Below are 14,910 nucleotides of genomic sequence, written 5' to 3'. Positions count from 1 at the left end.
CCATAGGGAAGACTGAAGAGTATTAAAAAAGAAAATTAAAACCTTATCCTCTTACACTTTATATTGTCCAAAGGCCTTGGTGTACATGGATCTCTTTACTACTCCAGGCACAGTACTACTGAAACCATCTTGGGGTCCATAGTCTAAAATCAATGTATTTCATGTCAAAATCTGTTGTATTACCCAGAAGCTGCCATTTTTTTTCTTAAAACACCCCACTAAAAGAAAAAAAAAATCTTTCCCTATTATATAGTCTCGACTTTCCTAATTTCTGGAGGGTAGACAACTATTTTCGAGCACAGAGAATGTGATATTGATATTGTCATAAATCTGCTCTTCTTCAAAACCATAGGAAACCACATGTGGGCACACATGCTCATACACACATGCATGCCTTCCTCCTTTCCCTGCCTTTATTATTTTACCACTTCTATTTTCAATTCAAGTTAAAATGTGATATAGATGAAAAGCAAAGAAACTCAGGACATACGTTTCAAGGCTTACTTGGGTACTTATATGTACCCAAGTACTGTTCTGCTTTGCTTAACTATCCTAGGGTCTTTTCTATTCACAGAAAAATTCTACATATTATAAACCTAGATAGTTTTTCCTGCATTTATAAAAATTCTTAATATCATTGGACTACTAGATATGAGAGCATATTCCAGAACAAATTAGTGAATTAATATATTCTTATAGTCTACATTTTAGCTATTTTAAGCTTAAAAATTTTTTAAATTCCTGGCTTGAATTTTCCATTGGCTTTCCATTGCCCTCAGAATAAAGTCCCCAATCCTTAGGGTGACCTATGTGATCTGGTCCTTGCCTGCCTCTTCTCTAACGTTTCCTGAAGTCAGCACTCTAGCCACAGTGACCTTCTCTCAGGTCCTTGAATGGGTGGTGTTCTTTTCTACTCAGAGCCTTTACACAAGCTGTTCCCTTATCTAGATAACTCTTCTTCCTTCTTATGCTTCAAGCCTAAACTTGAACTTCTCTGGAAAAATCTTCTCTGCCCCACCTCCCATCAAGCTAGGTTAGCTACATCTATTACGTATTCCCATAGCACCCTGCCCATCTTCTTCATGGCATTTGTCATATTTGTAATTCTTTGTTCAGTGTCTGTTGCCTCCAGTTGGCTGTAAGCTCTGTAGTGCAAACACTGTACCTGTTTTGCTCACTACTGTATTATCACTCCCCTAGCAGGGTGGCTGATACAAGGGTGCTCAATAAATGTTTGTTGAATCAATTAATCTTGGGGAAAAAAGTAGACATTTGGACCACGACTTTCATGTAAATGCTTAAAATTTCTGACGACCTTCCTATGGAATATAGAGGTCATTACTAAGCAATAAGAAAAGAACTCTGGGCCTTCAACCCATCTGAGGAATCTATTATATTTAACATGATGAAAGTTTTAATTAAATGAAATTTACTTAGGCAATGAGTAAAGAGCACACATAAGATTATGGGTAACTCACCAGTTATCTCACCACAAAGTCTCATACTTCAATGTAGGAAAAAAGTCTTCAGTGTCCAAGTCACTTTTATTTAACCTTTATGTTTTCTAATTTGGGAATAGGGGAAGCAGTTAACTCTCTTATTATGTGGCAAAAGAAAAAACACTGCTGGGGAAGATGGCAAGAGAAAGGACAGATTATCAGCTAGGTTGGAAAATAGGATAGAAAAATTAGATTTAAAAATTCAGAAAGAAAATTGGATTAGAGTATAGAACGGAAAGCTCAGTGATCTTTGTGTTTCTCACCAGTAAAGTGTTTATAAATTCTGGCCTTATTATTGTTATTTTTTTCTCCTGTAATGGGATAGGGCTAAATAAATTTAATATAAGTTTCTTAAAGAAAGGGCCATTTGCAATTTCAAAGTAAATGAGATATTTAAGTTATATTTCTGGAGGCAGGCATGTTCTCCAAGTTCAATTAGATAATGTGTATAACATACCTAGCCGTGCCAGGCACTTAGTAGGCAGTCAACAGGTGGTGCTGCCCTTGTTATGCATGTAAGGTAAATAAGAGCTTCACACACTCAACTTCACACTCTAATTAATGTAGATTAAACTTGTTTTTTTTAATAAAACACAGAATGTTGTAAAATTGCATTTGGAGAGAGAGAGGTACACAGCACACTGCCTTAAAACTGTATGACTAGTTGTATCATGTGACCAAGTATAAACTGCCAAGAGAGAAAACAGCTTTCATCTACTTACAGAGAATGTCTCAGTTCACTAGGAGTTTTATACTTGGATGAGATGAGATCCAAGATCTGTCAAAACTGAAGAAGATAAGGAGGCTCATAAGGAGCGAAACCACCTGCTTATGCTTTCCCTGCCCTCTTTCAAACTGACATCTCTGGCAGGCTCTCTGGCTCACTCTCTCTCATTGTCTTGCTCTCTCAACCACTGTCTGTAAGCTTTCCTTTATGGTCCCCAAGGTGATCCAATCCTTTGTCCAAGAGGACGTGCATGGTTTTAGTTCTTTAATAATGGCCCTATGGTAAACCTATGGCATGCCAACTATTGGGATGCCAACACTTCCAAAATGTAGGTGGCGGTGGCCTGGATGTTACAGAAGGTAATTATTAGCTTGTAGAAAGCAAAGTTGAAAATTACTTTTCTGTAAGTATTTGTGGGACAGCTAAATTGTAGCATTAAAGCACAATAGGAATTTTAGGTAAAGAGTTTAGGGTCTATAAGGAATGTTCAAGTGATGATCAATTCCTACCTTTCTCTGCTCTTTCAAGACAAATCTAAATCTAAACTAATCCCTTACTTCTGGGAACCTTAATCTGGTTGTATCCTGATACTAAGGAGAAATCTTGATGAGTTATGGATCTAGAATTTTAGTATTTATTTACTCACTTTTTCATTCACTCAATCATCAAGAATATATTGCGAATTTTCTATGTATTAGGTCACATGCTAGTCACTGGGGTGCAAATGGTGAACAATACAGTCTTGCTCTCAGGGTTTAAAGCTTAGAGGAGAATTAAGGGGCAGTTATACTATAGAGTGATAAAGCTGTTAGGGGTCTTTGGAACCATTCCACCTGGAGATCAAGTGAAGACATACAATCGGATAATCCACTTAAGTGTCCTGGTCAACTGCGAAGTCCTTTAGAATGAGATTTTGCAGACTTAACTTTTTCAAATTCTATTTCCCAGCAGCAAAAGAAATACATATAGTTCACCCGCCAGAAAAGTGATGGAAAACCATAGCTGAAAGTATTCTAGACTAAAGTATGCCTGAAAGATACAAACTATGTAACTCTATGTCACAGTTATATTTAAGTTAATATAACTTATATAAGTTATATACTGCAGTATATATAAAGTATAACTCTGACATAGAATTGCATAGAAAATGGGCAGAAATACAATATAATAACTAAGAGCAATTGTTTTTGTGAGGCAAATTATATATGGGTGGCTTTTATTTCTTATATTTTTCAACATCTCCCACCAACCAAAAAGCTAAGTAGGTTTCACTGTTTTGGCGGTTGCTGTGGTTGTTGGGAATTTCATTGTTTGTCATTGTTTTTAAAGAATACCTGAACTATCTGCCAAGTTACAGAAGCCTGAGGGCAACATTGGAAACTGAATAGGAGACAGATTAAAAATAGATGTAATAGCTTTTCACATACTGGTGACTGAAAAGAAAGACTTCATTAGAGACAATTCCTATGGCGTTTCCTATGGCTCACTCTAACACAATATCAGGTACTGATTCTTTTGTACAAAAGCTGATGAGAGTGATCATCTTTGAATACATCATTACTGACCTTCTTTGGCAACTTTGGATCTACTGGGAACCATCATAGCCTGAGAAGGATGAAATGCCCTAGATGGGTTTCACAAAAGAATCACTTTACGTAATAAAAGTCTAAAATCAAGCCTTTACTTAACCTTTTTGCCTTCTCTTACCTTTATAATTCTCTTCTCGTCCCTTAACTTTAGGTCACACCTGACCCCTCCCAGCTGTATAACAACCTGCATTTCCTCCTTTCTCTGGAATGTGACCAGTCAGGAAACTCAACATTTGCTTTTTTTTTTTTTTTTTTTTTTCCTATTTATGGGTGAGAAAGAAAAAGAGAGGCAGGAAAACTGAATTGAGAAAGAAGCAAGAGCAGGGAAAGAGAAAAAGAAAACTATGAAGTCTGGAGGAAGAGAAAGAAGAGATGCATGAGAAAAGAAGCACACTGCCTGGTGGTAGTAATAGTTGTTAGACATTTATCTATTAGAATCTACTTTACGTGAGAGACGCTAAGAAATGACTAGATCCCCAGTCTGAATTAAAAACAAGAAAGGGACTGGGCGACCTCTGAAATATACTTTCAGACTCAGTAATCTCTATCTGCTGAATAGGACATCCCTGGTTGTTGCTGCCTGGCAAGTTCGAGATGATTCCATTTAATGATCCAGTTCAAAAAGGCTGATATAGACCATGAGAAACTTTGTATTGCCATTTTAAAAGCTGATATTCTCCAAAACAAAATATGTCATTTGAATTTGACCCTTGGGTACCATGCAAGTGTTACCCTTCTCTTACCTCTTACCCATATGATAAGAGTGAAAACACCAATTTAAAACAAATCATTACAAAGCAGTGCAATCCAGACAGCTGTTAAACTACTAGACACTCTGCAGAAAATCCTTTTTTACCCCTTAGGTGATTTTGAGATCACTAGAAACCTTCTAACTAAATCTAACAATCTAACAATTGTAAGTTTTTATTCTTTTAAACTTTCTGTTCTATTGGGTAATACTAATATGTTTCCTTTACCAAAAATATTTTTACCTTGAATCCAATGACATTTTAATTTTTTTTATTCTACTACCTTAACCTCATCTTTAATTCATTATGCTGCTATCTCTCTAGTGGTATGTAATAAATACTTGGCTATAAATATGCCATAAATGGAAATATAATGGCAGGACTTGGTCATTTATTGGCTGTGAGAGATGGAGAGGAAGAAATCAAGGAGACTCCCAGGTTTCTGCTTGGGAAACTGGATGAAAATAGAAAGCATAAGAGAAGAAATAGTTTGGAGAGATGAATGGATGTGGAGATAATGATTTTGTTGTGGACATGTTGAACTGTAGTTGTCTGGAGTTGAGAGATCTTGAAGATCTGGAGAACTTGAGAGAAATTTGAGCTAGAGGTGTGAATTTGGGAGTCATCAGCATGTAGATGGTAACCAAAGATGCTTGAGTGGTTTCAGAAAGCTTGCCTATAAAATGAGAAAGCTAGGAGAGGTTTTGTCTTAGGAAGAGGTGAGAGCCTTCAGCAGAAAGGATAGAACAATAAGAGATAAGAGAGGCTGAGTAGTTAGGAATGTGGCTTCTGAGGAAATGGGAAGAGATAGACTTTCAGGACACAAAGGCAGAGATGGAAATCTCTTTTCCGGTAGAATAATAATGAGATGGTAAATTGTGGAGTTTCTCCCCCCTCCCCCATGTTTCCTTTTATCCCTTGCCCTTTAGGATTTTAAAACTTTGGGTTACAAATTCACATAGGCTCTGAAGAATTCAGGACAGAGACTGATGATTTAAGGGTAAGGCTTTCAGCACCAGAATATATGAAAAGTTCCTCAAATTGATGAACACAGAAAATCAGAGAGGAGAGAAAGAAACAAAGGGACTTTGTGCTCTGCCTCCCATCCTTCACCAGAAGCCTGAGGAGATTTATAGAGATTCTTAATAGGTTTCTGGCATTTGAGAACAGAAGAAACCTCAATCTCCATTACTGAGTAAAGCCAAAGAAGGTAGCAAGACCACAGAGTTCCTCGCATCCAGAAAGGCAGAGGAAAATAGTCAAAATGGTATTGTGAGCTATGCTTTGAATTTCCACATCTTCTCCAAGAACTCCAATCACAAAAACTTTTTTTTTTTTTTTAATTAAGAGCCGTGTCTGGGTTCATTAACAAGATAATCATCTCTAGGCAACAGAAATGAAAAAGCAACACCACTAGGTTAGTAAAGCTAGAGCTGTGGCCCTGATGGTCTTCTGGGTCTGGAAGCAGGTAGAAGTTGGCTAGGAGTTTGAATTCCTCAGAGCATTGGGGATCAACAGCACCCCATACAGGGTGTGGCACATTAGCCAGGCTCACTGTGAAACTGGGATTTGGGAAAAGCTTCCAAATGATTTCCACCCTGACCTAGAGTTTAAAAAACAAAATAAATAAACAAACAAAGCCCCTACCTATCTGTGGTAGTGGAAGGAAGAATAGAAATCAGTGCACACAGGACTTATGCCAGTCTGCTTTCCTGCCTAGATGACAGATCTGTTATCTTCCCCAATATCCCTGAGGGTCAGGAGTCCTGTGACACCTAGTTCTGGACTAGGGGGTCTCCGGATCTACATGGAGGCTACACTAAAACAGCAAATGGAGTGGAATAGGTAGAAAGATAAAGCTACCATTTAAGATGAGCTGCAAATTACAATTCACACACAAGGCCAGTTAATGCTAAAAACATTAACCAACCTCTCAACTTAGTCTTGTTTAATTGATCTGTGAGTTTCTAATAAATTTATATTAAAACTTCCCAATATTATTGTTGATCTACTTTTTTTTTTCTTATAATTCGTTACTTTTTGTTTAATTGCATGGTTATACGGTTAGCTGGATAGAACTTCTTGGTGATTTTTAAATTTTTATCATTTTTAATATGATTTTAATCATTATGTAATGTATTTTTATCCTTATCAATACTTGCTTTAAACAGTTATTTTATCTGATATTCGTATTCTACTATAACTTTTTTTTTGGTTAGCATTTGCTTGCTATAACTTTTTACTTTATTTTCAACCTTTCTATGCTATTTTATTATTGGTGCATCTTTTGTAAACATCAGGTAGCTGGGTTTTCTTTTTTTATTCCTGACAGTCTCTGTTGTTTAACTGGAAAGTTCAATTCATATGAGTATGATCTATTTAAAAGTACCTCTACCATCTCTACCATTTACTTTTGATTTTCTGTTTACAATGCTTTCTCCTTGTTTTATTCGTTTGCTTACCTTAACTGCTTTTGTTGAATTGATAACTTTTCAAATTCTCTTACTTTTACCTCTGCTAATTTGGAAACTATAGATTATATTTTGCCTATGCTATAAGCAGCTACTCTTAAATTTTTAAATGTATACTTAACTATTTATTTTCCTAACAATTTATAGTTTTTAAAATACAACTATCCTTCTGCCCCAACAAGGCTGTGTTTTAGCTACCAAATGTATTGAGCAGTTATTGCTCTCTAGAACTTTAGTTCCATATTTATTAGAACATAACATAAAAGTTACTATACAATCAATGTATAATTAGATTTATCAATCTAATTTATCAATTTTTGTGTTTACCACTTGTTTCTTTAATACCACATTTTCATTGTGAACTCACTTTTCTTTTTGCTGCAATACATCATTTAGTAATTCATTCAATAAAAATTTATGGTTGGTAAACTCAGTTTTGAAAGAAAAGTTTTCTATTTCACCATTATTCTTGAATTATAGCTTAGCCAGGTATAGAAATCTATGTTGCCAGTTATTTTCCCCTCAGTGCTTTGGAATTATTACCATGTTGACCTCTGGTATCCTTTGTTGGTGATGAGAATTCTGTTGTCTTAATTATCATTCTTTTATGGGTAACCTATGTTTTCTCTTTGGTGGCGTTTGAAATTTTCTCTTTATTCTCAATGTTAGGCATCTTCACTACAGTGCATCTGGATATGAATTTCTTTTCTTTTTTTATTTTATTTTTTGTACTTAATAACTGCTTTTATTTCAAAAACTTTAGAAAATTCTTAGTATCATCTCTCCAAATATGACTTCCACCATACCGTTTATTCTCTTCCTAAAACTACTAATTAGGTGCATCCTTCGTGTATTCTATGTATTGCTATGTAACAAACCACTCCAAAACATAATGGCATGAAACAATAACCATTTTATTAATCTCCAAGGTTCTGTATGATAGGAATTTGGATAGGTACTTCAAGGATAGCTTGACTCTGCTTCATGATGTCCAGGGTGTCAAATGAGAAGACTTGAACAGCTGGTGGTCACTTGAATGGCTGTTTTTTTTTTTTTTCATTCACATGTCTAGGCTACAGTGACAAAGGCAGGACTCTACTGGACCTATAGACTGGAGTACCCACACATGACTTCTCCATGTGCTTTGGGTTTCCTCACACTGTAGTGGCCTCATGGTAATCATACTATTTACATGGCAACTCAGGGCTCCAATAGTGACTATTCCAGAAAACAAGGCAAAAGCTACATAGACTTTTACTATCTGGGCTCAAAAATCACATAGTATCACTTCTACCTTACTTAGTCAAACCTGCCCAGATTGGGGAGTGCAGGGGCTAGACCCATCTCTTAATAGAAGGAGTATCAAAGAATCTGTGACTGTAATTTTAAACTGCCACAACATAGTTTAAAAATACATGCTATAACAGGGAACTATATTCAATATCCTGTGATAAACCATAATGGAAAAGGATATAAAAAAATAACGTCTGTCTGTGTATAACTGAGTCACTTTGCTCTACAGCAGAGATTGGCACAGCATTGTAAATCAACTATACTGCAATTTTAAAAAAATAATAATAAAATATATGCTATATTCTACATGAATTCCTTAGATTAATCTTCTAATTCAATAATTCTTGATAAATTGGGAGAGGGTAATCCCTTCACAATGTGTGTGTATATCAAATCATCGCAATGTACACTTTAAATGTCATATGATTTTGTCAGTTAAACCTCTAACAAAGCTGAAATAATTTATTCTCTGACTGTAATGAGTTTAGAGTTTATCTCATTGCATATTTTTATCACAATGTCTGTTTTTCTATTTAGTTATTTTTGATTTTCATCTTTCCTTAATTCATATCTTCTTGTTTCTTAAGCTTTTATATTTCTTTTTAGGTATTTTATTTTTTAACTCTTTGGATGCATTTATTGTAAAGTCATTTTAAGATTACTTGCCAATATGGACTTCTATTCCAGTGGGAATGGATCATCTTCAGGGAACAGAGATTGCTATAATATTTTTTAAATTGAAATGTAGTTGATTTACAATGTTATATTAGTTTCAGGTGTACAGCAAAGTGATTCAGTTTTATATATATAAATATGTATTCTTTCTCAGATTCTTTTCCGTTATAGGTTGTTACAAGATACTGAATATAGTTTCCTGTGCTATACAGTAGGACCTTGTTGTTTATCTATTTTATATATAGTAATGTATATCTGTTAATCCCAAGCTCCTAATTTATTCCTCCTCCCCTTTCCCCTTTGGGAACCATAAGTTTGTTTTCTATGTCTGTGAGTCTATTTCTGTTTTGTAAATAAGTTAATTTGTATCATTTTTTTAGATTTCACATATAAGTGATATCATATGATATTTGTCTTTCCCTGTCTGACTTACTTTACTTAGTATGATAATCTCTAGGTCCATCCGTGTTGTTACAAATGGCAACACTTTATTCTTTTTTATGGCTGAATAATATTCCATTGTGTATATGTACCACATCTTCTTTATCTAGTCATCTGTCCATGGACATTTAGGTTGCTTCCATGTCTTGGCTATTGTAAATAATGCTGCTATGAACATTGGGGTGCATGTATCTTTTCTAATTAGAGGTTTTGTCTTTGCTGGATATATGTCCAGAAGAGGATCATTTAGTAACTATGTTTTTAGTTTTTTAAGGAACCTCCATACTGTTCTCCATAGTGGCTGCACCAATTTACATTCCCACCAACAGTGTAGGAGGGTTCCCTTTTCTCCATACCCTCTCCAGCATTTATTACTTGTAGACTTTTTGATGATGGCCATTCTGACCAGTGTTAGGTGATACCTCATTGTAGTTTTGATTTGTATTTCTCTAATCATTAGTGATATTGAACATCTTTTTATGTGCCCATTGGCCATCTGTATATCTTCTTTGGAGAATATATTATATACCCACATATATAAAAACCCTCCACTTAACAGATAGAGAATTCACATTCTTCTCAAACACAAATCAAACATTTATAAAATTTGACCAGATATTTTAATGAATCACTATAGTACAGACCACATTCTGTGATCAGAATTTAGTTAAATTAGAAATTCTTATATGTTTGAATACTTAAAAGCACATTCCTAAATAATTCATGATTTAAATAAAAAATTACACACCATTTAGAAAAGAAAAACAAAGAAAATACATGATAAAACTTGGATAATGCAGATAAAGCAGTCATTTGAAAGAAAGTTATGACATTAAATGCATTTATTCAAAATTATTTCAAGTGAATGAACTAAGCATTCACTTCAAGGACCTGGGAAATGAATAGAGTCAACCTCCCCAAAATACCATTGATCAATGAATCCAAAAACTGGTTCTCTGAGAAGACCAATAAAACAAATTTCTAGCAAGCCACAATGAGAAGAAGATAACACAAATGATATTGGAAATTCACCCCTGCACCTAGCGATTTGGGACCCATGGAGTGGGGACCAGGCAGTATAACTCCATTGGGGCTGCATTTGCCTGCACATCCTCACCAAGCCGTTCAGCCCCACGAGTGTCCAGCCTTAGGACCCATCCAGCTGTGGGGCTAGATGATGTGACTCCAGGTTATGTCACCACCCCAGAACAAATTTTGTAAGAATTTCTCTCTCGAGTTCACCCAACTCCTTTTCTGCCTTCGCTGCCGCCATGGCGCCTGTGAAAAAGCTTGTGGTGAAGGGGGGCATAAAAAAGAAGCAGGTCCTGAAGTTTACTCTTGACTGCACCCATCCTGTAGAAGATGGAATCATGGATGCTGCCAATTTTGAACAGTTTCTTCAGGAAAGAATCAAAGTGAATGGAAAAGCTGGGAATCTCGGAGGAGGTGTTGTAACAATCGAAAGAAGCAAAAGCAAGATCACTGTAACTTCCGAGGTGCCTTTTTCCAAAAGGTATTTGAAATATCTCACCAAAAAATATTTGAAGAAGAATAATCATCTCCATGATTGGTTATGCGTAGTTGCTAACAGCAAAGAAAGTTACGAATTACATTACTTCCAGATTAATCAAGATGAAGAAGAGGAGAAAGATGAGGATTGAAACTCAGTTATCTGGAGTATTTTGTATGAATTCTTAAATAAAATTTAGGAAACAAACAAACAAAAAAGAATTCCTCTCTCTTTTTTTTTTTGTAATTTATCTTTATTTTTATAATGGAATATAGCTGATTTTCAATGCTGTGTTTCTGCTGTACATCCGCTTGATTCACTTACAGAGAGACATCAATAAATTCTTTTTCAGATTCTTAAAAAAAAAAAAAAATTCAAAGGGGGACATAATTAGAGATACAGTAGAGATTAAGAATATCATTGCTTATACTTTACAATTTATAATATTGAGTGGCTTTATGTCAATAAATTGAAAACTGAGATAGAACTTACAATTTACCAGAAAAATACAAATTAAAAAGTTGACTTAAGAAGAAATAGAAAATCTAAATAAATCAGTCATCAACAAAATAGATCAATAGTCCACAGTCTCTCAAACCCTTCCCCCATCCCTTGCCAAAGAAACCATGCCAGGTGGTTTTACAGGTAAGTTTTACCAAATTTAATGGAACAGACAATCCCATATTATATAATTATTCCCAACAATAGAAGTAAAGGCAACCCAGCTTATTTTATGAAGTTACTATGATACTGATACCAAAATAGAAGAATTCTACAGGCAAAGAAAATTATAGATGAATCTCATTTTTTTGAACACTGATATGAAAATTATATAAAGTAATTAGGAAATCAAATCCAGCAGCGTATACAAAAAAAAAAAAATACATCAAGCACAAATAAAGTTTACCTCAAATATAAAGGTGCTACTAAAATTTAAAATGCATCTGTAATCTACCTTATTATCAGATTAAGGAAAAGGCCCATATGCTCATCTCAGTAGATACAAAAAAAGCATTAAAATGTCAAGAACTATAATTTAAAAACAAAATCTCTTAGCTAACAAAGACTATTAACTTGATGTGGGTATATACCAAGAGTCTATAACAAACATCATATATAATTCTGAGACTGTAAAAGCAATCCCATTAAAGTCAAGAACATGACATACCTGCTATAACCTCTGTAATTAAACATTTTACTACCAGTTCTAGTCCTTATATTTAAGAGGGAAAAAAAGGTATGCAATCATTAGCAAGGAAGAGAACAAAATATTTTCAGACAACATCATTTTTTAAACTAGAATCTCCAAGAGGCTCTTCAAGAAAAAAAAAAAAATTAGACTAAGTGTTCAGCAATGTTGCTAAATCACAATCAATGTGAAAAGTCAATAGCAATCCTATATACCTAAGTAATAGGAAATCCATACACCTACGTAGTGGTGGGGGGGCGGGTGTTAACCATCCCATTTACAATTACAGTAGAAACAATAAGATGCCCAGGAATAAATCTTACAAAAATGTGCAAGACCTTTATGGCTAAAATACCAAAGGGGGAATAAAAGATTTTAATAAAAATTATATAATACTAAATTCACAGAAAAATCAATACCATAAGTATTATGATACTCCACAATTAAGTGCAATTTCAATCAAAATCCCAACAAAACTTTTTTGTGGTATTTGACAAAGTAATTCTAAAGTTAATTATAAAGAGAAAAGGTCTAAGAAGAGCCAAGACAATTCTAAAAAACCAAGGAAGTGTGATTTATTCCCCAGATAGGAAGATTCCTCATAGAGCTATAGTAATTAGATGGTGCAGTGTTGTAAAATGAAGGAGAGCACTGAAGTAGACACAAGTGTGTATGGGACCTTGGCATATGATAGAGGAAGCATTATAGACCTAGTGAATTTGGGGGCTACTGACTTTCTGTACTGAAAGAAATGAAATTAGATCACCATCTCATACCTTATGCCAGCAGTTCTTAAAATTTTTTGGTCTCAGAACTCATTGACACTCTTAAAAATTATTGAAGATCCCTCAGAGTTTTTGTTTATATGGGTTGTATCTGTCGATATTTACCAAATGCTACGTTCTGAATGTTTGTGTCCACCCAAAATTCATGTGTTGACATCCTAAAGTCCCCTATATATAAACGAGTTCCTTTCCAAGAGCACGTTCATAAGTCCAATTTGTTCTTAAGTCCAACAAAGTTAGCCTACGTACCCAACTAACACAATCGGCTATATAGTACTGCACTGTAATAGGCTTCTAATACTTTTCACACAGATAATACATTTAAAAAAACAAAAAATAAAACATTTTTAATCTTATAGTACAGTACCTTGAAAAGTACAGTAGCACCATACAACAGCTGGCATACAGGGGCTGGCATCAGGTGAACAGGCAAGAAGAGTTACTGACTGGAGAAGGGAGAGGTGGTGGGAGATGGTAGAGCTGAAGGATCATCAGCAGTAGGAGATGGAGGGACTTCCCTGGTGGCGCAGTGGTTAAGACTCTGAGCTCCCATTGCAGGGGGCCCGGGTTCCATCCCTGGTCAGGGAACTAGATCCCACATGCATGCCACAACTAAGAGTTTGCATGCCACAACTAAGGAGCCCACCTGCCACAGCTGAGACCCAGAGCAACCAAATAAATAAATATTCAAAAAACAAAAAAAAATAGGAGACGGAGGGCAAGCTGCAATTTCACTCATGCCTGACATTGATGGAATGCACGTTCACATCTTTGAAAGTTCACAGCTTGAAGGTTTGTATGTAGGGGACTTACTGAATAGCACTTTCCTCTATGTGAGAATACAATGAGAAGCCTGTGACCAGAAAGAGGTTCCCTCAACCAACCATGCTGGCACCCTAAACCTCAGATTTCCAGCCTCCAGAACTGTGAGCAATAAATTTCTGCTCTTTATGAGCTACCCAGTCTGGGGTATTTTGTTATAGCAGCCTGAACCAACTAAGACACTATATTGAAAATTAAAAGTAAGAAATGTATAAAACACATGAACAGATAAGCACACATTCCATTAGCCATCAGAGTGATGACATCATCACATGTCATGTACCCTCTGGAAAATTCTGCTGCTCATGAGAGAATGAGAGTGAAAAAAAGCAAATAATGTCTTAGTATTATTACAAAAATTGTTTTGGTCTTGCAAATCTGAAAACATCTTGGGGACCCCCGGTATCCCCATACTACAGTTTGAGAACCACTGCTCTAAACTAAACTCCAGATGAATTAAGGATCTAAACCTGGTACAAAATAAAAACTTTATAACTATTAGAAGAAATTATAGGTGCACACATTAGGGCCACAGGGGAAGGAAGGATTATTTAAACAGTACATCAAAAGCACAAATTATAATAAAGGAAAAGCCTAATAAATTTGAATACTCCAAATTTAGTACCTCTGTTTGATAAAGTATCTCACACACAGTATTAAAAGGAAAGCCACGGTCTGGGAGAAGATAGTTGTAACATATTTATCAAAGGATTAATATTCAGACAATATAAATTACTTTTATAAATAAGAGAGAGACAAACAACCTGACAGAAAAATAGGTAAAAGAACATATGCCCAACCTCCCTAGTAATCAGAGAAATATAAAGCATCCATCAGATTGGGAAATATTTCTAAAACTCACAATACCAAGTGTTGACTATTATATGGAAGCGAGAAATCTTACCTACTGCTGGTGGAAGTGTAAATTGGTACAACCACTTAGAAGAGCAGTTTAGAAATGCCTTGTCCGGTTGAAAATGCACACGTTCTATGATCCAGAAACTCCACCTCTAGATACATAATTTAAAACAAATGTTGAAAAATGCATGAGGATACATTGATTCATTGATTGAATAAATGTTTATCAAGTTCCTACCTGAACCAAGCATCATAGTAGGCTTTGGGAATAAAAAAGTGAACAAAGACTGCTCTCATGAAAC

The 14,910-nt window shown here is 35.2% G+C and overlaps 1 protein-coding gene and 1 pseudogene across 2 annotated transcripts in view; both read left to right on the top strand.

Moving 5' to 3' along the window:
* NMNAT2 (nicotinamide nucleotide adenylyltransferase 2) overlaps positions 1-14,910 on the top strand; it is a 205,031-nt gene that overhangs the window by 5,195 nt on the left and 184,926 nt on the right. The gene's annotated exons all lie outside the window — the stretch shown is intronic.
* Positions 10,699-11,125, top strand: LOC137761490 (large ribosomal subunit protein eL22 pseudogene; annotated as a pseudogene).

Source organism: Eschrichtius robustus, chromosome 3 (genome assembly GCF_028021215.1).
Source record: "Eschrichtius robustus isolate mEscRob2 chromosome 3, mEscRob2.pri, whole genome shotgun sequence".
Taxonomy (NCBI): Eukaryota; Metazoa; Chordata; class Mammalia; order Artiodactyla; family Eschrichtiidae; genus Eschrichtius; species Eschrichtius robustus.
Note: the sequence above shows the minus strand (reverse complement) of the source record. Positions and strands in the feature narration are given on the sequence as shown.